The sequence below is a fragment of the Siniperca chuatsi genome, linkage group LG21 (assembly GCF_020085105.1).
Source record: "Siniperca chuatsi isolate FFG_IHB_CAS linkage group LG21, ASM2008510v1, whole genome shotgun sequence".
Classification (NCBI taxonomy): domain Eukaryota; kingdom Metazoa; phylum Chordata; class Actinopteri; order Centrarchiformes; family Sinipercidae; genus Siniperca; species Siniperca chuatsi.
This window is the reverse complement of record NC_058062.1, coordinates 8,091,426-8,116,316: the sequence shown is the minus strand read 5'-3', so window position 1 is coordinate 8,116,316 and position 24,891 is coordinate 8,091,426. Positions and strand designations below refer to the sequence as shown.

General features: G+C 38.1%; 1 long non-coding RNA gene across 1 annotated transcript in view; it reads right to left on the bottom strand.

Annotated features, from left to right (window-relative positions):
- LOC122868381 overlaps positions 1–19,689 on the bottom strand; it is a 117,735-nt gene extending 98,046 nt beyond the window's left edge. The window contains exon 1 of the long non-coding RNA XR_006376094.1: positions 19,457–19,689. This is a non-coding gene — a long non-coding RNA (uncharacterized LOC122868381). The remainder of the gene's footprint in view (positions 1–19,456) is intronic.
- Positions 19,690–24,891: the final 5,202 nt, after the last annotated feature.

The window sequence follows — 24,891 nt, the reverse complement described above, 5'->3', positions numbered from 1 at the left end:
GGATGTGGTCGCAGCTGTGGACGTGGTCGCAACACCAACCCCTTCCGCATCCGCTCGTAGCCAAAGACTTGGAACACCGACGGCAGTATCACCTAGAGCAACAGACTCTGCTACTGGATGGCAGACAGGGCAACAACCAGATGCATTGCCTGATCCCCTCCCAATGTTTTGCCCTGCTCGGAAACACCTGGGGTGCAAGGATTTGGTATATCAGACGGCCCCAGCCCCTCAAAGCTGTTCAAAACATTTTTTGATGAAAACTGTCAGGATCATCTGTGACAATACAAACAGGACAGGCCAAAAAGAACATTGATAAAGGAAAGAAAGTCAAGTGGAGTGACATCAGTCCTATTGATTTCTTCACATTTGTGGGACTCCTCTTATACATGGCAATCCTAAAGCTGCCACAAGTGCCACAGTACTGGAGACAGAATTCATTTTCCAGCATCATGTCTCTGGCCTTTCCAGGTGATATCATGGAACCTACACATGAGTAATCCATGCAGATGCAGTAAATGACAAGAAAAATCATCTTGGACATGGGCTTTCATATTACTCATTATGGGTTTGATGGATCAAACTTACCTTGGAAGTGGTTAACACCTGTACTGTAATAACTTCTACACAAGCCAAAGCTCTTCAAGGAGCTTCTTTCTTTGAAGGTTTGCGCATGTGGCACATACAGCGACACCGGGAGAGAAAACACGACTACAAATATAAATGCAATAACAAAAAAAGTCCAGCAGAGGAATGATAGCTATCTTTTTTTTTCAATTTTTGTAAAATAAATTATCAAAAGAAATTGAACTTGCATTTTTTTTATTTTTTTTATTTATGGCATTATAACTATGTTTTATTGCACAAAATACATTTTGGAGTTCTCCACTACTACTACTAACCATGATTGTCCTGTTTCCATAGAGGTTCAGGACTTCTATATTACAGTGAAAACGAGTCCATAGTGAGTAAAAATGTGACCGGAACAAAAAATGCCCAGAAACTGCTTGGGTCTCAGAGGGTTAAGACATGGAATATGTAACATTGCTGGTTTCATCTGTCATAAAGTGAAGGCTTTTTTCCCCCAATTCAGACATATGTGACTTTTACATTGATATTTGGCTGGTGCTGCGAGTGCGAGAGAGAGAGAGAGAGAGAGAGAGAGATGAGTTAAAAATGTTAGGATAAGCAGGAAGAAGACTGATCATTGATGGATTTATGTTGCTGTTGAAACCTGTTAATTAATGACCATCGTGAGCATGAGTATCTCTTTCGCCCCACTTCTCACAGCAAATTCAATAATTAATTTGCATTAATTTCATCATTTAACATTATTAGAGAGCGAATTCTGCTGCCTGTTTTATAATATCCGACAGTGCACATGCATTGAATGATGTTAAGTTGGGACTCTTGTCTAATTCCCATTTGCCATCATTTAACATCAAGTGTTTTGCTGCATATTCATTTATTCAGCTAGGCAGTTTGAATGAATGAAAAGTTAAACTATAGAGATACTGTGGGTCAGATTATTAATGTGGTTGTAGGAGAGTTTTTTTAAACCTTTTGACCCGGTCACACCATGAAAATACATGAGATTAGAAGAATCTCCTCAACAATTTAAAACTGGCTCTTTCATAGTGTTTCATGGTTTATTCAAGTGATTTAATTTTCTCTGTGTATAAGAGATGATGATTGAGATACAAAATGTATTAGTGATGATGCACATTTAATCTCTCTCTCTCTTCATGTGCTGCTGTCTTTACATTAATTGTACGGTATTCAATTGGTGTTCAGACTTGTACTGCATTGAATGTGATTGACAGAAATATTACTAGGGCTGACCCAGCGAGAATGCTGTTGTGACTTTTACGTAAAAGTGACTTAGGCACTCAGACATGAGACCAACATGTTAAATTGCCATCAGATTAACGTATGATGAAGGTAATTGGTAATACTTACAAGAAGCATGGTTTGTATTTTATTTGGATGGGTTAAAGAAGAGTTTAACAACTACATGAAACAGTCACAGATTTTAATTAAATCCTTCTCCATTTCCAAATAAACATTGGTTTTTAAACAATATATAAGGCTCCAGGTGTCACAATGCGGTGAATCCAGGGAACAGGAATAGGACCCAAATGCAGATGAAGGCGACAGAGCAGGTGCAGTTCAATTATTTATTTTGTTAAGTTGTAAAAAGGCTTACAGACAGACCGATACAGATACAGGTAGGTAGGCAGACAGGCAGCCAGATACAGGTCCAGGTAAAGGGGCAGAGTCGGGGAAGGTTCAGGTTCGGGCAGTTTGAACACATGGAACTTGGATGGATAGAAAATGGCAATGAAGGGACAGACTGTGACACCAGGGACCAGATGCACAAAACTCTGTAGATTCAAAGATAGAAATATGCATTCTTTTCGTCAGATTTATACGTTCGTTTTATAAAGTCTCAGTCCTTGTGGAACTGGATGCACGGGCACGAGCCTCATTTCCACTTCCACAGTTTTCCATAAATGAATGTAGAAACGCCCTTAAACATCTGTTTGCATATCAATACTTCTCCTGTCAATGAGAAGAACGGCAAAGAGGAAGTGCAATTTCAGTCATTGTGTCGCATTGGAGAGGTTCTCCAAAAGCACCAGAACATTGTGGCTGTTTATGGCACCCATATCATTAATCCATCACATGTAACTAAACCATCATCACTGTGAAAGCTCAATCATCATTATTAAACATGAGAAGGATGATCAATGATTAATTTATAGAGCTCATTAGGGCTGGGGCAATTCATAGACATCATCAACGTCATCGATTACAGAAATACGTCAATTTACATGTCACATAATTTGCGTCGGCGCGTCTCAATGAAGTATGGCTGCACCCAGTCAAAACATGGATTCCCCCGGAGAACAAGCTGCAGCACAGAAACCTCACCTACAATCTCCCCTTGCTCTACCCCTCCCATGCGGCTTGCACATGCAGAGCATATCTCTCTCTCTCTCTCTCTCTCTCTCTCTCTCTCTCTCTCTCTGTGTTCTTAAGAAATATTATAATATTTTCAATAGACAAATGTATGTTTTGATGCAGAATAATGCCCTGCAGTACAAACTTTGTTTCTAGTTAATTTGTTTGTTTTTAAGAGAAAATTATTGAATAAAATATTGAAATATTAAGTTTTTGATATTTATTTTGGGTAAATGAATTGTTATATTAATCGAGTAATAAAAAATATTCGATAAATTAGTCGTTGGTGCAGCCCTAGAGCTCATATTGAAACAGACTTTACAAAGCGCTTCACAATTCTGGATCAAATTAAAAGATCATTAACAAGAAAATTATGGCTCAAATCATTCATAAAATCATGTAAAATTAAGTTTATAAATGCACCTTTGATTGACATTTTACAGAACGCTGTGTATACTGCACATTCTGTTATAAATACCATATTATGTGGTGGAAATGGCATATGCATGGTTTTTATGCATACGTATTGTTTATAAATCTGGCCCCAGGTTGGGAAATAACAGATCTTTCCACTTAGATACTGCATGTTCTGCCTTGATCAATACAGTTCCCACAGGGCTACAATTCAATGGCCCTTTGGTGAATACTTTGGGTCACAATCATGCTTTCAGTTCAAGTCATAAGAGCAACACTTGATTGAAAGTGGCGTGTTAGGCTTTAGATTTAGAACTGTCTGATAAGCAGTTTGCAGAACTAATATGAGCAGAACAGCTTTGTTAACAGTTGTCTTGGGAGGGGCAACATTCAGCTCTTATTTCATCAGACCTCTGATTTCAGGGATTAATTAACTCTGCAGTTCTGGCATGTGTCTCGGAAGAGTGCTTCCATTATGATGTGGGAATTCTAGATTCAGATTTACTGTAGCCTAATTGGTTTTGGCAAGATTACATATCAGAGATTTTTAACTGACATCAAGAAAAAAAATTCTGAAAGGCTATAAAAGCTGAAACGGCACTCTCCGCAACGACATTACTCTGCATGGGTTATGAACCTGCCACTCAGGGTGTGCATTTAACTAATGTATGAGTAGTAACTTCTTCTTCTATAACTTTACGAGCATTTCTAATCACTACATCAATGCTTTGCTGTGTCTGGACCCAAAGTTGGACAGAAGGGGCGGTTTGAGGCCAAAAACGTGGAAATGCATGTCACAGGTAAAGATAGATGCTTTAATCTTCCCTGTTATGGAACCAACAAGTCCTCAAAATTAATCAACAAACTACGTCCTTAGTCCATGCCCTCTAGAACAGCACGTATCAAGTTTTTTCTGACCAGACGCCCCTATCGGCAGCCATCATTTATCTTCCAAAACCCTTACAAATCACTGTTGGAAAATAAAATCTGTTTTATGATGTGTCAACACTATAGTTAAGGTTTGTTTAAGTTTATGGAAAGATTATGGTTTCGGTTAAAATTACTACTTCGTTAAAGTTAGGGGATCTTGTTCATCATGGTTACAATAATAAACACATGGTTAAGGTTAGGGAATGACCATAGTCATGATTTTAAAAAAACACAATGTTGACTGTCTGTTTTAAATGGGAAACGAACAGCTGTCTCCGCTGTTAAAGTACTGAACCACGAGTCTCAGAGTATTGGTGTATTTGGACGATTTTCTCCTTTGCGCTCCCAGCGGGGAGGAAGAGAGAGACACTCATGCGCTGTTAAGCAGCCTCTCCAGCTTGGGCTTCAGTGTAAATTACGAGAAGAGCGTCTTGTTTCCCTCTCGGAATATAGAGTATTTGGGACTTGAAATCAATTCTGTTTCTTTTCTGACTTTTCTGTCACAAGATAGAGTGGAGAAATTTTGCCAACACCTCGGTGTTTCGCCGGGGGAAGTCAGTCTTGTTACAAGCCTTCCTCCGCCTGACAAGGCTGATGGCCTCAGTAATTTCTGTTGTTCTTCAGGGGTTATTAAAGATGCCAATGCTGGGTGTCCTCCCTACGTCTGGACGTACAAAGTCATCGCAGTCAAATGGTGAGGGTTTCCCCAGAATGTCATTGGAGAGACCCGGTGGTGCTCACCTCCGGCGTCCCATTCGGAACAGTAGTTATGAGGAAAACAGCGACAACAGATGCTTCATTGACAGGCTGGGGAGCTGTGTTCGAGGGGAGGTTTGTGAATGGAACCTAGCCCCCGAGGCTCCATCATGCTCATATAAAGCCATACAAATAAGTGAATTACATGTGTTGTCTGTCAGTTTTCCCCTGACCACAGAAAGGTGATGTTGCACCCTAACCCTGCTTTTGTGCCTAAGGTTATCGAGTCTTCTCATAGCTGCCCCTCGCTGGAGTTACTTGCCTTTCACCCACCATCTTTTGAAGAGGTGAGTGGGAGCCGTCTTAATTCACTCGGTCCTGAGTGTGGGTACATGTTAACTGTGTATTAGCCCAAGCCCAGCTTGTGGTGTCGACAGTTCTGGGTCGAGGTGTTATGGGCTTCAGAGCATGCAAATCGGGAGTGGGCCGCATCTCTTATAGTGAGATACCAAGCGAGGTTTGGAACTTTTGGTTACCAGGGTAACCCCGGTTCTCTGAAAACTGAGTGAGGTATCTCACAACACAGCCCTGCTTGCATGTGTAGGGTAAGTGAACGAAATACTCTTGAGAATGCCGTGTAGGGCACCAGGGGATGTACAACTCAAGATGATTGGTTTGTCTCATGACGTGTTAGTACTGGAACTTCCATGATTGGTCACGCAATTCACTGTGGTATTTTATTTCTCTTGTTGTGAAGCACTTTGTACTTTGTTTTGATAAGTGCTCTATAAATAAAGTTTTTTTATTATTATTATTATTATTATTCCCATAATGAGATAAGGGGGCACTTGCTGAAACCGACTGATGATGTTATTCTTGGGAGGATAGTCTATGATGCAGCTGTATAGGCAGGAATTGAAAAGTGTCCACAGCCTATTTTGTAGTCTCTCTACATTGTTAATCCCATTGCTTGCTTATGATATGCAATTTCTGACCTGCTAGAAAAACTAAACATAAACGTCCATCCCTCTAGCCAATGACAGCTGGAGCTGCCATTTTTAACTGGAAACTTAAATGGCAGACTGGATCCTTTTAGGCAGCAGGGTTATTAGCCCATTACTCATCAGCCTACTGTTGTTACACTGATGTTAAGTTTGGGGATTATTAGTTTTATATACTGTGGGCTAATTCTGAACCTTAAGGAATGCACACTATAGTAAATACAGTATACTGCAATGAGCACCCAGAGTGGGTATGAAGGTGGCAAAATTAAATGCTGAGCCTCCTGGAGGTTTGTGGGCCCATGTCAGTGAACCAGCTCTGAATGGAGGTGCCAACTTTATAACCCTAATGAAACACTTAGCCTCCTCAGGCCTTTGCCCTACTTTTACAGCACTTAAGACGTCACATGAGGTCCCGTGCACTATTTTTATCTGACAGTGGAGCAGTTCAATCAACCAGAGTAACATTAACGAAATGCATGGCATAGCTGAAATGTTCGGCTTGAACTATTCAGGGTAGTGGCCCAAAATGCAAGGCACGAGGAAGACACACACTAGTGACAACTGGGTTTGGGTTCAGATGGCCAGTTCCAGTTTGGATTGAGTGCGAGTGCTAAATACCCCAATTTGTTAATCTCAGAGTATAACAAATCTTTTATTTCCTTCAAAAAGCAATGTATATTTCTGAAATCATTTATCATTTAGCAAATGTCTCAGAAAATAAATATATATCCAGTATTAATTTATCTGGCAAAACACTTTTCAGAGTTATTTGAATATCAACATCAAAACTTTTGTCACATGTATGGTCCAGCAGTGCCTCTCCCTAATTCAGTTACATGCAGCAAATATATGATAAGAGATTCAAAAGGATTCTATAAGAGGATTCAATGCTGGTTTCAGATTGGATAAACAGCACCCCATCCCCAGTCAAATTAAACTAAACTATTGAAAGTAAGAGTGTAACATTGCATGAGTTCTTATTCAGATCGACACATTAGCATTTTCAAGTGAACATTCCAGGTAGAATGCCTTGTAACCAGAGCTAGGGCTGGGCGAATAATCAAATTTTATTTTCAATTACGATTTTGACTTCCAACGAGGAAAACAAGATAATCAAAATAAAACCGCATTCCATTTTGCAATGATGCTCTTGTTTTGTCTTCTGTTATAAATCAAGGGTACCCCTTTCCTTTACAGCGGTGCACTCTCGCCCCTCCCTAAAGGCCCAAAGTCACTCTCATTGAGCCAACATGGGGTCAAAGCAGTCAACCTAGGGGAAACACTGCATTTCTGTCATCCTCTTGCACTCTAAGATGGCGTTTAAAGTTAATAATGTTGGATTACTATTTCTTATTTCATGGGCTATTTGGGATTTTTGGGGCAATGCATATATAACACTAAAAGAAAAGAAGCATTCGAAACACTTTTTTTTTAAAAGTTCAATAAATGCATGATGTTTCCTAAGTCAAAGAGTAATCGTGTTAAATAATAGTCATCTCAATACTGACCCAAATAATAGTGATTTTTACCATAATAAGGGCAGCCCTAACCAGAGTAGCATTTTTTCTCCTATTTACCTCACAATTGTCAAAAATCCTGTCTCACAGTATTATAAACTGCTGTTTTGGCATCTGTTAAGCCACATATATACACTTAACGGATCTATTACTGAAACTGCTCCTTCTGGATTGATTTTCATCTTCTCATCGGTACCTGTAGCAACACGACCACACCAACACAGTCTGTTGCATTTTGTTGTTTGTTTTTTTCTTTTTATATATAGTGCTATTTTTGGTATGAACGCCCAGTAAAGGAGGTTTCTGTATTTGCCAGGAGAAGACATCGTCACACCTTTTATCTTGGCCTCAACTCAACCTTCGTGACAGTTTCACACTTTCTCTGTCGCAAACCCGAGGGTACAGAAATGGTAAAATTTCAAAACCTGCCAAAAATCTAGAGATAAGGGGTAAAGAGGCCATGTAGTTTCATGTAACCACAAAAGTTTGGCTACCCAGTGGAAAGACATATCTGACAGTACATGTCTGTGCCTTGGCCAGCGAGCAGACAGGACTGAGTGGCCCTCCCTCGGGGCTGCCACTCTCTGCTGTCCATGTCTACTGTGAGGATGAGGCATGGTGGTGAAGCCTCTCTGCACAGCACCCCCGGGACCCAGGCTTGTGAACTTTCTGTCACAAGCAGTGAGCACCCACATCAGGCTCAGTTTGCTCTGTTACAGTACTACTGCAGAGGCTTATTGAGTCTGTATGTTTCAGTTTTATCAGGTAAATATTTGTTAAATTCAAATCTCCCACCTGCCACTTCAAAGAAAACAGGAAATAGATCCTTTGGACCAATTTGGGCAATTGTGACAAAACCTGAATGTGTAGTTGTAAGTTACTATATAGACCTTATCCAGGGTTTCTGCAGTGTTCACCAAATTACTTTTTGCAACTGTACTGGTAATAAGGGCCTACAATTATTTATTAAAGCTAGAGTAGGTAATGTTGGAGAAACTAGCAAAAGACCAGTAATAGATTTAATCAATTAACGTGACCTGCACCAAGATAAGCAGCAGAAAATTGATGGATGGATTAACCAATGAGACGATGAGGTTCCTAGCTACTGTGGCTAGCAGTAGCAACAGTGTTCACAGCCCGCAACCACATACAAAAAAAAAAATATTGTAACTAATGTTACTGTACGTATGTATTTGTAAATTAAATTTAAGACTTTTTAATACCTTCCAAGGCTTTTTTTGAGGAAAATGACCTGTAAAACTAATTTCCTACTGCAGACTGCTATCCATAGTGCTTTTTATTAGACAGCAAAGACATTCAAATCTAAACCACGATTGCGTCATAAGAATAGATCTGAAAGTCTCTAAAACCCCATCCTGTCTTCACCTAGGGCCCAATTAGAGGAGTTGTAGTGACAAGTCAAGCATTACCGGCCTCTGCAGGCCAAAGAGATCTGAACTCTTGTTTAGCTCTTATTTCAACTGTAGAAGCCGCATTAGAATTCTCCTTCAGCGTGCTATTAATAAGTGCCAAAACAATGTAAGCTGCATGGCCAAAATATGTTCAATTAAGATTACCCAGAGACACAATTCATTGGGAGTGTGGAGTTCAAGTCTTCATGAAGCTTGTCAAACTGCACAAACTCCCATAAGGCTTTAAAGGGTTCGGATTTGCAATTAACTAAAGCGACAGCAAGGAGAACAATGCACCTAACCCGGTCACCCCCACCCCAAAGCTTTTCCATTATTTTAACAAGCACAACAACATATTGTATGTTAATAGATTTCCTCCCAGTCCTCTAGAGCTTGCCCTGCCTGTTGTCAGTCTTGTTGATTAACAGGAACACAATTAGAATTTCAGGGCACTGTTTAACATTAGTATTCCTGATATACGGCTTATCGCACCTACATGGTCTTCTTGGTGTCGCCCGCCACCTTTACCTGCCCATTTTATCTTCAGGGAGTGTCTCTATTTGACCTCCGATGAGCATCATACTTAAACCTTTTGTGTTAATTTGAGACATGATTACATCTCAAACAAAGCCTTTAGCCTCTTCAAATGCTCCACGAATACTAAAACTGTAAGTGCATATGTTGAGCCAGAAAAAGTTCCTTTCATTTAACTTTGACTCACTCTGGCTCCATAAAAGATAGAATACTGCTAAAAACAATTCCACCATATTATCCATGAAATTCACTCATGATGTATCACTGCAATACAATAGTACAGTAGAGCTGTAGAGTGTTGCACACATTTCTATGTAACAAGATAAAATGCATGATCCTTTTTGGTCAGTATCAGTAATCCATATTCTTGACATGTAGCACTGGTCAAATACTTATGTTTCCTTGAACAATAACATCAAGAGTAGAGCTAGATTAATAAATTGGCCTGGGCGATATATGGGGTGATAATTGCGTATTGCAGAGTTATCTTTATCAGAGTATATAATTGGCCGATAAGCAGAGAAATGCTGAAGATATATTTGAGACCATTAAGAAACTGTGTCCAACGGAGAGCACTGACAAGTTTATTAGCCATGCTAGTGGTTCTATGATGACAATGTCTGTTTGTCTGTTGGTCGGGCAGTCTGTCTCAGACCACCACTTTGATCCAGACTGAAATTTCTCACCAACTACTGGATGGATTGCCATGAAATGTTCTACCGACATTCATGGTCTGCAGAGGATGAATCACTCTGACTTCAGTGATCCTCTGACTTTTTCTCTAGCACAACCAGCAGATCTAAACATCGACTTGATGGATTGGTAAAAAATTTGGTACAGACATTCATGATTTCTAGACGATGAATCCTAATGACTTTGGTGATGAAATTCCTTTTCCTTCAGTGCCATCACCAGGTCAAAATTTTTATTTGTCCAATACTTTGGTTTATGACCAAACACCTGCTAAACTAATGACATTAGTATTAGCAATTAACTCAAAGCACCACTGTGGCTAAATACAGCCTCACCGAGCTACCAGCATGGTTGTAGACATGGTTGTAAAATCAGACATGGTTGTCTGATTTTTTCAAATGCCCTGCTCAAAATATCTTGGTTATAACTCTTTTAAAAACAAATTTATAAGAGCCAATAAAAATCATTTTTATCAGATTTATATAGCTCTCAATCATCATTATATCAACCTCAGAAATCCAATACCGGCCAGGCTCCAATTAAGATCTAGCCTATTTCAAGTAACACTGAAATGACTATTTTGATAATCAACTTATTGTTTGAGTTGTTTATCAAGCAAAACTGTGACACATTCACTAGTTCCAGCTTCTTAAATTGTGAGGATTTGCTGGTTTACTCTATTTTATATCTTTGCAATGTGAATATCTTTGAGTTTTGGAACAGTTATCGAACCAGCAGTTTGGACACTGGAAACTTATAAACTTGCAAATAATCATTTGTTGCAGCCCTAATTCTAAGGGCACACACACAGGATTTTTACACTACTGACTTGTATGGATTTGTTGATTTGTTGACAGTGACATGGTTGATGTTCAGCAGAGACGAATCATTCAGACCACTTCAGTTAGCTCCTTTTACCCTGAGGACGATGAAGAAACTTCCATTATTTGGCCTTTCTCTGTTAAACTAGTGCTGTTAAAAAACCTGAAATTACTACTTAAATGTATGTCTGCTCAAATGAAAGCCTGTTGTAAATGTGATGAAGATATCGGCTGTTGGTAGTCGTTCAGTGGATCCTGCTTCTATCCCCACTCCTACGCAGACATCCCACACAGTTATCAGGCACTATGAATAATCTATTCAGAGCACTCTACCAGTGTGATAATATGTTGGAGGGACCTGCCAGTTAATGATACACTTGTGATTCTGTGTATAAAAGGTTTACAGACACTGAAAAAAATGGCTATTCCAAGAACACCATTTGGTAATCCAAATGTTTCCAGTTTAGATGGCCATGAACACTGTTTCTTATATTCCTTTAGAGTTAAAGCACCTAATGCACATGCTTGACATTGAGGCAATTTGTACAGGCATAATATTCCACATTGATATGGAGACCCTGAAACTTTCTGTGGAATCAGGCTTTGTTGATTACAAAATGTGCTTTTTTTCCCCCCTTTCACACTGAACACTACCTACACATTCATGGAACAACAACAATGGGAACAAACATTGCTGCAGGTTATGCAACTCTCTGTATGTGTTGACTGCAAAGACGAATAATTTTTTACATCATGAAATTGGTTGGGAGAGTTATAGCACAAAATTGCTTTTATTTTAGGTGCTTTTATTTTATTATCTAATGGTGATGTTACTTTGCTTTACAGCTGATATTACTGATTTACTCAATTAATGCATGATTTTCTTGTTTTTAAATAGCAGTTTTGATGGTGAAAGGATATATTAGTCTAATAGTGTAGAATATGCCATGACAGCTGAAAGACATTGGTTTTGATATTTTTGCTTTGTCAAATTGTTGTTCAAATGTTGTATTCTTTTCGTTCTCAGATTAAAACCTGTCAATGTGCATATCTAATGGCTTCTGTTTCACCTAAAACATTTCCTCTCTGACAATTTACTCCAGACTGCTGTGATTTTAACCTTGTAAATTTTCTGTTTTTGAGGACCAATGAGTCATCAAGCTTAAAGCCACTGCTGTCTTTAATGAGCTGAGTTCGTTCCAATTATGCAAACATCAGAAGTGGAGAACAAAGCAGATAAATACAGGCTTTATTCAGATTAAAGGTAATAATACAACGTTGAAAGTAGGGCTGCAGCTATCGATTTGTTTAGTAATCGAGTATTCTACCGATTATGCCATCAATTAATCGAGTAATCAAATAAGAAATACATTTGCTTCATTAAAGGTGTCTTAAAATGAACAACAACCCATTTAGTGCATTTAAGTGCCATATTACATTCTGGGTTTTAAAGAAAACATTTTGAAATGAAAAAAACACCTTTTTTTTATAGCAAAAGGTATATATATATACTTAACTTTCAGAACTACAAGTTTCAACCTAACTACAGCTCAGGCATAACGTAAGCCTTCTTTTGGCATTTGTACGAGGGACAGGAACTGTAACTATCATAATAATAACATGAATGAAGCTCAGGCTTTCACAAATTGACCGCAGCATTTTATTTTCTGTGGTTATTTTCTTGAGCAAAACCTAGCTAACTTATATCTTGTATATACACATCATAACTAGCCACCATATTGATTTACATAACTAGCCAGTGCATATAGCCATAATTAACCTAGTCTACATTCTTTAGTAGCCTTAATATACCTTGTGTCAGAATGCATAGACTGGATGTTTTCTGCTGAGATGCTGAAGCATAGACGTCGAGCTATTGTGGTAGGCTAGTTCGGTTTTACAATAGACACACTGTACAGAGTTTTCGTGGACACTTTCTGTCGCTTTCTCTGGCCTGTCTCTGCACCCCTCACCCCTTTTCTCTCTTCCTCCTTTTTGTAATCCACACTGTCATATAACACCAAAGATGCTCTGAACCATCACTGATCGCACACAGCGTAAGCGCATTACATGTGACAGTAATAATCATCCGGGCGAAACAGTGCGCTCTATGTAATTATATGGATTAATCAATTTTTAGTAATCAAGCTACTCAAGGAATCGTTTCAGCCCTACTTGAAAGGCATTTATTTTAGCGTTTATCCCCTTACATTTTGTAGTTTCTAAAAAAATCTGATGACTTAAAGTTGTGAAAGAGTTTATTTTTTGCCAAACAATGCCAGTTTCTTCTTTTCCTTCAGCTAGAATTACTGTTCATTAAACCTACAGTTTGTCAGGCCAGCGTGCCACCGCTCATCAGAGACAGAGCACATTTTTACAGTCTAACAAAGTTCTTTTCCCTTTCATGTCTAAGAATCTAACAAACAACAAGAAGATTATGCAGCATGTAGATCATCTAAAGCCACAAAACGCACTTAACACACAACCTGCTGCAAAGTAACTTCTCTATCATTCAACAAATTCCAATAGAAACAAAAATGAGGTATATTCATATTTTCAGATTCTTAAGAATCTTATTTGTGTAAATTCACAAAGCTGTTTTCTGAGCAAGTCAGAATATCTTGTAAGCCCAGAGGTCCTGTATGTCCATTTGCAAAACAGCTCATTTCTTTCATTTCATGTTTACCAAGTTAGAGAGTTGTGGGGGAAAAAAAACTTTTGAATCTAAATGGTATACGTACAGCTCAAGACTCATTTCTCTCTGCAAGCAACTTTCCACAGGACATCCTCACATCCCTCTGTTAACGTCAATTCAATCAATACTTTCCATTTGGACGATGAATAGATTTACGTAATTGAACCTCCAGGGTCGAGTCAGTATGCCTCAATCATTTATCTAAATGGTGCAACAGCTCACTGATACCTGCTGTAATTTTGTGAACTGCTGCAGTGAGCTGAAAACATTGGAAGCTGGAAATAAAAGACTGCAAAGATGTTTGTAGAAAAAAAAGACTCCACTCTGTGTGTTTCTCATTGTATTCCTGCTCACAGCAAATAGGCTACTATTAGCCAGTCAATGTGCTATGAAGATTGTATGAATATAAATAACTGTTTTATTGAAATTATGCATTTCTCAAACATCTGCGCACATTCTGCACAAACATTTCCAGCACCAAAACCAGCTGAGAGGATTTTCTCTGATGTTCACACTATCCTTAGACAAACACAAGACAGAGATATACACCACTGTCAAAGACTCCACACCATCTCTGACAAATTATGTACAATTTCAGTAACAAGATATTTGATTTTCGGCTGCATCATTTGAGGGGAATAGCAGGAAGGTTTTAACAGAAGTAACTGCAGTAGTAGTAGCAGCTGTAGTTGCAGTACAGATATGACGATATAGACATCATTTTCACTATAATGAAAATGAGGCACAATGAACACATTTTCTTTCAGTATTGCAATTCTTACAAAGGAAATAGACATCACACTTCATCCCATTGCACCTGCAGCTCATGCCTTCCTTCCAATTGCTCTCCTCTTTTCAACCGCACTGGGTGTCTAAATGCAGCAATTAGCCAAAGTCATTTACATCCCAGGGCTCTATATCAGGCAAACCGTTTGTGTTTCTGAGTTGCACTTTAAGGTGTCATATAAATTGAGGAACCGTATTTAGGCACAATTAAATAGATCCCGTTAAAGATCCTTGAAGCTATTTTAATGTCACAATTAATGTTTTTGTCCTTTTCATGATTGCGCTAAAATCTTGAGAGAGGTGATTCGGGCCTGTTTAAGTCAGTTCACAAAGAAATGTTAAACATCTCAGAGGGATGGAACAAACCTTAATTCGGATGTGTTGAGGCTGAAGCAACCAGACATTTAGCTTTTTTCGGAACTGCCACACTCAGTCTGAATAGTTTAGTACAGCTTATGAATCCCATCAAGAATTACAAAAGTATGAAAGCAACCTCCTGAGATTACTGTAGATTCTCACCCCAGTCGGGAATGCCTGGAATATATTTTTCCAACCAGAGAGCATGGTGCTTACTCAGATTTGTGGTAAATTAAAAGGATGTTAGAAATGAAACACTTATTTAAAAAACAGCTAAAATGAAAATTAACTGTTAAATGTCACACAACAGGTGGTTCCCTTTTCATCCTCCTCCACCTGCATTTGTCATTGATCTAGTGGGGAACAATGATGTTACATAATGATGACATTTTAATAAAACAACCCAGGACTGTGAAACTACCCTTTATTGCCCCTTATTAAAAGAATGAAAACATTATACAGCACGTCACTAAACCCACTTTCCAACACAGAATTTCCTAACATAAGACACAACATTGTCTAATTTTATCTGCTACATTAAGTGTTGACAGAGATCTGTACCCTTTGTCTTTCATGCATCTGTAGACATACTCGAGGCACATACTGTGTCTGTCCTCTAGTTAGAGGGTTTTTCATCATGCACAGTAATATTGTGCTATGCCTGTGTCCTTGCTTGACTATTTGAAATATGTGCACTCATTAAAATGCAGATAACAAGCACAAAACATTCAGTCATTCTCGTTTGTACAACCTGGACAAAACATTTTCCTGTACGAAGATTTACAATATGCACGACTGTTACCATCTGATTTGTCTCAACTGACAATCTGATCCCCTGTCACCGTTACTAAAAGCATGGCATCCTAAAGATTGGTATCAGGGCGACCCTTTCTTTACTGAACTCTGTGTTTCGTCCTCCTCAGCCTGCTAGTGTTGCAGAACAGCTCTCCTTTACAGCAGGGCTCTACACTGCGAGCATTTGGCTGCATATGCAAGTGAAAGAGCGTGTGAATGTAAAAAATAAATTAGGTCGCACTTGGTGATTGATTCTGTTCTGACACCCAGGTTGGCAAAATAGACTGATTCGCTATAAGCTCAGATGGTAATGAAGCTGTTATTATTAGCAAAGAGCAGCATACAACACATTCAGCTAGCTTCTGAATTTTAGCCAGCGCTAATTGTCACTTTCAGTGGGTAAAAAGTCGTCACCAGAGGTTAGGTCATATCAGTTGTGGCTAGTTTAAGTAACCTGATAGGCCAAAATAAAAAACTTCTGTCGGGTCTGTGCTCAGCCAAAGATTATTTATGAGATCAAAGATCGCTTTGTAACACTGCTGTCTCTCTAGCTGATCGCTTCATGTCAATTTCAGATTCACATTCTCGTGTTAAACTTTGATCCATATCAGATCAATAATTTATATTTGGATCTAGTAGCTCATGAAAAATAAGGCAGACCAAATTTAGAATAGCCTACTGCAGCTGTTATTTCAATGTGTCGGATACATATTTAATCAACATTTAGGCAAATACAAGAATCTGATTGGATTCAGTATCAGCAGATAACCAATATTAAGAAAGTTGCTTCCATTTCGTCCCTTCCAGCTTGATCCGACAAAAGAGAGCAAGCATGCATCCTTTTCAGTTGGTCTTTCCCAAAAAATTCTCAAAGTTTACAGTCATCTTTGTAAAGACTCCACGAGTCAGTGATTTTTTTAGTTCACATTTTCCAAGCTTGTCTGCAGATGTGAACGAGCAACTCTGCCGTCACTGTTCTAACTTTCAGGCCTCCACTGTGGAGCTTAAATGAATATGGAAGAGGAAGTTCTATATAAAACCTTTTTGTTAAACTACAAATGTGTTATTAAAAGACTTTTGTGTATTTTGCATTTGAAAATATGTAATGGTTGCTGTCTGATACATTGGGATTGTTTCACACCACAACAAGCAGGAATTACTGGGCCAGCAGCATTAACTAAGAATAAATTCATTTGAATTTAGGCACAACTTAATATGGCGAATTTGAGGACAAAGCAGAGGAAACTGCTGCAGGTCACACTGTTTTAGTTAGCTCATTAATTGGATAGCAATTATGGAAACAAATCCTTCAGGCTGTTCTCTGTTTTCTACAGCTGTACTGAATACTGTATATTGCTCTTGGATCCATTAGTGAGTCTCTTAAGTCCAGTTCTAAAAATTAAAAAGTACAAGATGCTCCGAGCTTGAAGGCAAATGTCCTGAGATCACTAAAAATGTAGTTCATTAAAATTGTTTTGGTTTTGTGCCTTTCCTTTTTCACAATATTTCTTGGTGTCAAAGCATCTACATAATGAGTTAAACAAACATAAGATAAACAATACAAAGTACAGTTTCTAGCAGCAAAACCAGTAAAAAAAAAAAAAAAAAAAAACATTCAACATTATGTGTCACATACATAATGTGGTTGTCACTGTTGTTTTTCACTTTTTATACATAAAAGCATTTAATTCTGATGGATTTTGCCAGAATGTACCCCATGAACCAACTTAAAGATGAAAGTGAAACATTAATGTTTGTCACTTCTGTGTAATATCCCACATTATCCTAACTTATGAGATTTTCCATGGGATACTTTCCACTGCGTGAGAATGCCGTTATAATGTAGAGGAGAGTTTAAAGTATTTTTGGTCACATTTCATTACACATTGTTGTACTTCAAAGCAACAAATGGAACAATTTTGTGACAGCTCTCAGTAGTCCATCAGGAGCCGACGATGAAAGAATTAATATAAAGATTGCTTCATTTAACACTAAAGAAACCAAAGTTATACATAAAACTGTATTTACATACAGTATCCGCTTCACTGATATTAGCAATCTCTGCTGCTGCAGCAATACTAGAGTGGAAATAACTGTGTGTTTGTCCAAACTGTAAAAAGTTATTTTAATAAAATTGAGTGTGAAATGTGATTATATGGTATGGGCAAATTATATTTGATTAATATTGTATCATATCAGAGATATGGAGGCCTTTATCTACAGGCACACACACACAAAATAGCCCCACTTGCATGTATAAGACACGCCACAAACACATTTACTACTAAAGTTACATTTTAATACTGTGGGGAACTTGTGTAAAACTACCGCACTGGCACATATATGACATGTATATGTGCTCATATTTATTCAAAGGCATCTCTACATTGTACTTACTAAATGGTACATTAGCTGAAACAATTAGTTGATTAATCGATTAGACTCGAAAATGAATAAGCAACAATTTTGATGATTGTCAATGTCACAGTAATGCTGTGACAATAATCTAATAGTTTAAGACAATTTTTGGGCAAAAATGCCAAAAATGTACTGGTTCCACCCTCTCAAATGTAAATATTTGCATGAGAGTAAACTGAATCTTACAAGCTATTTGTGTATCTCAACTTGGGCCCCTGGAAATCATGAGCATGGGCATTTTTCACTATTTTCTAAGAGGATATAGATCATACAATTAATCACTTGATCAAGATAATGTAATTTAATTGTTAGTTGGAGCCCTACACTGAACTTTTTATTTTTTTAAAGAGAAATAGGAAAGATGAGAAGACAAAAAAGATTAACAGAAATACAGCAGATTAAAATATAGGAAGAACATGTTTTTGAGTCGCATCAAGATTTACATTTCTTTCACTGATTTATGTGAATATAATATTTGTGGAGGTTTTTTAGTGCGATTTTTGCATTTAACTGTAGATCCATTAGCCAGCTCACATGGAATAGATTATTATTATTATTATTATTTGAATAATTACTTAATATTTGGCTTGCAGGCTCTGCCATCATCACTCCCCACACATTATTTATTTTATAAATAAAGTAACATTCATAGCAGATAGTGGGGAATATCTATAATAACGTCAAGCCAATACTGCATTAGATATAGAACCCAACACCAGCTATGCTGTTGAGTCTTGGTTGTGTAGGACTCCACCTGATATGCAGCACCAGACTACAACACCTCAGCTATAAAAGCAGATAATTGTTAACAATATCTCAATATTCATGGCTTGTAGCAGATAGACTTCTCTTATGAAATGCTATGAAGCGATGATAAGCTGCAGATGACCATCAGTACATGACTATAAGATTAAGGTTGGCAAAGAGTGCAGCTGAATGTAGCAGCAGTGTGTACCGCAAACAGGAGCTCAGTAGTTTGTATGTGATTATGATATGAAGAAGAGTAAAGAAACTGACACATAAACCCACTGAATACTCTAATGCTTAGCTGAATATGAAGTGTGTGGGGAAAAATGTAAATTTGAGCGTCTATCCAAAAGACAAGGAAATAATTATGTGTAGTCAGTAGGCTGTGTGCAAGACAACAATAATGTGTACATCCTTTAAGCCAACATACAGTACTCCCTCTCATAAAGACCTGAGTCTGCAGCCAGACAACAGAGGAAATACTGTGTCACATAACCAATTCAGCCCAAAACACTCTTCATACTTCAGTTTCGCCATCTAAATCCAAGCAAAGAAAGCATCATAATGGACATGCCAAACAACAAGTGAAAGAAAAACAAGCTCAGCTAGCACAACAAAGCAGCAGACACAAACACATTACCAGTGCAAAGCACACTAACACGCAGACGTCACATACATGCGCTTAGCTTTGCTGAAGTGAAGCAGTCATCTCCTCAGGAGAGAGTTATGTGGTCAAAAGTTGTAAACAGCAGAAAAAAAATCTCCAGTTTTTGGCGTGAAGTGACAGTTTTAGGCGCACAGCTAATCCGAATATTGAAGAGCACGACGATTATTTCTTCCAAAAACTGGCGTTTTGCAGGCTAGCTTCCTTCTGAAACGCTGCATGTGCAGCAGCAGACCAGAACAGTGGGCAGGGCTGTGACAGCTTAAATATCCCGCCTTCAAGCGAAGCGTGAGCTGCATTGGCTATATGTTGAACTGTTAGCAGAGTAAGTCACATGTGAGTAAACTCACGTTTGTCTGCATGAAGTAGTTTGGGCTGTAGTGTAGTAATCACTACACAGGTCTGAAGTAACAGAGAAATGACAGCAATGACACCAGTATTTTGTCCTAGATCCAGTGGTGGAAGAAGTATTCAAATCATTTACCTAAGTAGAAGTAGTGATACCACACTATAGAAATACTCAATTACAGGTAAGAGTTCTGCAATCAAACCAACTTAACCAAAGTAAACCTACAAATATGTTTTCAGCAGAAAAGTATCAAAAGTAAAAGTATTTGTTTGTCAGAATGGGCCCTGTCAGTGTTGTATCATCATATGACTGGACCATTATTAGTGATGCATTAACATGTAAACTGTACTTTATGCTATAGCTGGATGAGGTGGAGCTAATTTTAAATGCTTCACAGCATCATATTTAATATACTGACCAGGTTTTAATCAAAGATAAATCATGGGAACACAGCAAATGACAAATAAAAAAAGACTGTACATCCAGTATATGCAATGTAAAATATGAGCATGTATAATACAGAGAGTATTCAGGAACTTGACATGGCAGTTAATAATCCATTTATCACTTAATCGGCAGTTTGCTGTCAGATTTACAACACTATTTTTGAAAGGATATTAAAATCATAAACATTTAACAGCAACCAGAAATAATCCCTTACTACCTTGTTGAGGATTTGTTTTTAATGAACAGCAGACTATCATGTCAGTTCTAATAAAGATAAAGGATGATGTAATGTGGTAGAAACCTGATAGACATTTAGGTCTGTTTTAACTACAGCTTCCATTTATGTGCAACAAAGTTTGTTCATTACTTTGCATTCTAAGCCTGAAGACAACTTTTCTTTTTTCAGATGAGTTTTAGTTGCTTTGTTTTCTCAGTTTTCAGCAGGGTTTTCACCAGATTTAATAGGTGAAGGCTGAATTTAAACCAATTATGATGTACATTAGCCTTTATTTGTGAAGTTTGTGAAGATAATTAGTGAAAATTTTAATTTAAAGTGGTTCTGTCCTGCTACTAACTTGTGACACACTCTCGTCTTCCCTAAAGAACTGTTAAGTAGTATATATTGAGTGGATCACTGTTTCATTTCATATCTCTTTAATTATAGCACAAATTACCAAATAACTAAATGTTTCATAGATGCTTTATGCAGCATTTTGTGAACTACTTGTTTTTGCAAAAATAAATCTCTGGCATTATTGGATTTGGTGTAAAACATAAAAGTCATAATTTGCCAAAGGAGCTGTGGCATGCCTGAGACAGCAAGAACTCAATAGGCAGACTCCTCCAGGTTTTATAATCAGAGATAACATGGCCATTACCTTCACTGTAATGACTGCACATGGCAGTTATTCAAAACTATCTCTGTAATATGAGGATCAACGCCTCCTCCAGTCATAAACCTCTGCAGAAATTACATAAAGGAAGAAGAGAATTACTATTTTGTGAACTTTAATATAATGAGACTATTGCACTGCAGATGAGTTACAGGTTTCATGACTTTATTGAACAAGCTGCAAATCTGCACAGGCCCACAGTGGATGTTGTGAAAATGGCTGCTAATGAACTTATGCGATGTGTCTTGGAACGTGTTGCTAGTCGTGAAGTTGTTGTGGCTCAGTACTGACTCTCTGAACTCCTATATCCTCTAAATTCAGAAATTGTAGAGATACAAGGTAATCAAGCTAAAACAGATAACACAATATTACAGCTGATCCAAGATTATACATTTTTTAACCCTCAAACATGCGACTAGGAAAATCAGTTTGATGGATAGTTATAATTATGCCTAAAGCACAAAACCAAGAATACTGTTTCAGTCACCCATGAAGATATCACAACTTGCATAATGTTTCTTAGTGAAAGTTTTTAAAACACTAAAGTGTAATGATTAGTCTAGATCCTCTGCAAAACATTTGCTGTGAGTTAAAAGAGGCTAAAACGCTCAGTAGAGCTGAAGGGAACTGCAGAGCCAGGTGATAATTCCTTTCACCTTACATCTTTCACATACATGTAGTTATTTGATCCTTTGTTAATATAAAAATATTGATTAGAGCAGCTTTACATTTTTAATTGAGATTTGAAAGACATAAAATGTCATAAAAACATGGCCAACATATATGCACCGGTTTAGGTCTAGACAGTCTGCAGCTCTCTGCATTAGACTGCAGTAAAGGTCACCTGCAGATGTAACCTGCCTGTACAAGTTTTAAACACGCCATTAAACACACAAAGCTCCACTCGTTTATAGTCGCTGCCAAAGATACATGGGACGAGTGCCTGACTGCTGACCTGAATTAGCTGTTTGATGCCTTTGGCTGTGCCATGGGAAAAGGACAGTCTGTACTTTGAACAGCGACTGTCAGTCAGCTAGTTTCACACCTGCTTCAGGTGAAACATCATTAAAAGGAGATCCTTTAAAGACTGAAGCAGCAAAATGGATGAATACAGTCCATCCAGTCCAGTCCAGTCCAGGAGGCTGAGATTGAGTGAGGGATGTAAAAATCAACTGTTACACCTGATACAAATCAACATGTGGTGACATGAAGTATGTGTGTTGTGTTTCAGCTGTCAAAGAACAGTCATAAAATTGCTGTCACATTCATATGCCCTCAAGATCTGTCAAAAACATGATTTAACATTCTTGAAATTGGAAAAGTGGGGTAACACATATATCAATCATACATACATTTATTACCCAATTATATATAGTGTTCCTATTACCTCATACTTTAATACAAAAATGATTTTCACAGTTTAAATAATAATAACTGTCATCAATAAAATATTAGCAGAAATGAGTGCAGCCTTCAGCCTTCTCGCAAGGTTTAGAATGCAATTAAGGTGATACACAAAATTGCTCAACCAGAGTTGATTTATTTTTGTTTCCCAGTGTAAGGCCGGCCTCCCGATGGTAGGTTACTCATCCATTGTCACTGTGTTTGCGCATCCAGTGTGATGATGGAGAATAAGTTAATTTCATTTTTGTCATGGATAATGCCACCTGATTTTCTGCTGCTGAATCTCTACAAAGCATCTATCAAAGTATCCACATAAAGCATCCCTGACAGGGTATTCAAAAACAAATACACAATAAAATCATAAATGCAGAGTCCCACTGCTGCCTTGGCCGTGCACTGTCTAAGTTCAGTGCCAGCAGATGCACATTTGGCACCAGATCATCAGTTATATCTTCTTCTTCCACTTCTATCAGTGTCCACAATTACATTGATTAATAGTGACATTTCATTCCATTTTGTTTTTCATAACTTGCAATTGCTTTCTGTGAAACAATGTAAACAATAAACAGCAGTGCACAAAACAAGATGGACAGCAGTATTTTGTGTGTGCGTGTGTTTCTGTTGTGTGTGGCTGCTGTATAGACGCTGTGATGAGAAACAACTTTCAGCTACACGACTCACATATTTGGATGAACACAAAGAATCAGGATTTCATTGAACGCCGGGTGCACCACTGGGTTGGAGACAGATTTCCTGCTTCATGAAAACACACAAGACTTTGGCCAAGAACAGTGTGTAGAGTGTGCTCTGCCATTTCAGCCATGAATCAAGTTGAGTGACTTGGAAATGTGTTGGTATCCTGCTGTGGAGGAAGCGGTACTTGTGGTACTTGTTTTCATTTCTGTTTCCAATTTTGTTGTTTCCAATAGATAACCAATAATATTCACCTATACTCCTTCTGAGAAGATGCAGCTATTTTCAAGTTCAGCCCTGCGGTCGACCAGACTGTTATATTAGAATGTGCCACTAAGACTGTGAGGACAGCATACGATCATTTCTCCCCAGAAATGACTATATGCTCATATTGGATGATTCTGCAGTGCACAAATGAGCTCCAATGCCAATTTTCAGAGCCAATGTGAAAAGTGTGCCATTTATGTAGCATGGTGGAAACTAAAGGTGTGGAGGTCAGGGTTAGGTTAGGCAGGTGTCGCATGGTTTATGTTCTGTCTCCCATCAACAATTAATATTGCTTTTTGGTAATATATATATGCACCCTCTTTATCAGTGCACCACTTTGGTCCAGACTGAAATATCTCATCAACAACTGGATGGACTGTCATGAACTTTTATACAGATACTCATGGTGCCAACGCAGAGGGCAAATGCCATATTTCTACTTTCTATTTCGTCTGGTATTTTGATGTCTACCTGTGAGCCAGAATATCACTTGAATAAGTGTGCATTTCCTTTACTGTAGTTTTTTTTTTTATATTTAACAATTATGATAATCTTTCTTTAACCAAATGTTTTAGTCATCTTAACCTTAACCTCAAACTTTCAGTCAACAGTAACATGATTTTGTTTTCCGAATCACTTACAAGTTTATGGTTAAACTAATTGTTGAATATTCAAACAACTCAAAGCTGCTAGGAGTGCCCTCCATATGAAACACAACTGTTTACTGTAAATGGTAATGACTTTTCAAACCAGCCATGTAAAAACAACCTGTAGTTGTTTGTTATTTTGTTCTACTGAGCCATGACTCTGCCCTGCAAGAACAGGACCAGCTCAGGTGTGTGTGTGTGTGGCTGGTTCAATGAGGGTGGTGATCCAGACCATTTGCACTTTTTACTCAACATAGTGTTTTACTTTTGGTCTGTTTCTCATCAATATTTTTCTGCTGCTCTTGGCTGTGTTTTCCTGATGTAAATTTGAAGCAAATTTGGCAATATTGACTGAAAAGTCTATTTTCAACACGCGGCACTGAAGCAATTGCGTTATCACCATGACTGCAAGCTATATAAACTTTCACTCTTGAGTAATAAAGCTTCAAATTAATCAGGCAAATCATGTTGTTGTGTTTGTTATCAGTGGCCCAGGCTGCAATGTTTCATCAACACACAGCAAGCCAATACCTGATACTTTCCAGGAAAACACAGCTGCTGTTTGGAAACAAACAAAAGTTTCTTCACATCCTGAATGAGGGAATGAAAGGGGCTTTAGCAGAGTTCTCAACAATGTAACGTAAATTGAGGCTGTGGGACACAGGATTCTGGCTTCCTCATTCCCACCTCAATTGGTCACATCTGAGGAAAAGAAAAGAGTTGAAGCCATTCCTTAAAGTGGAAATC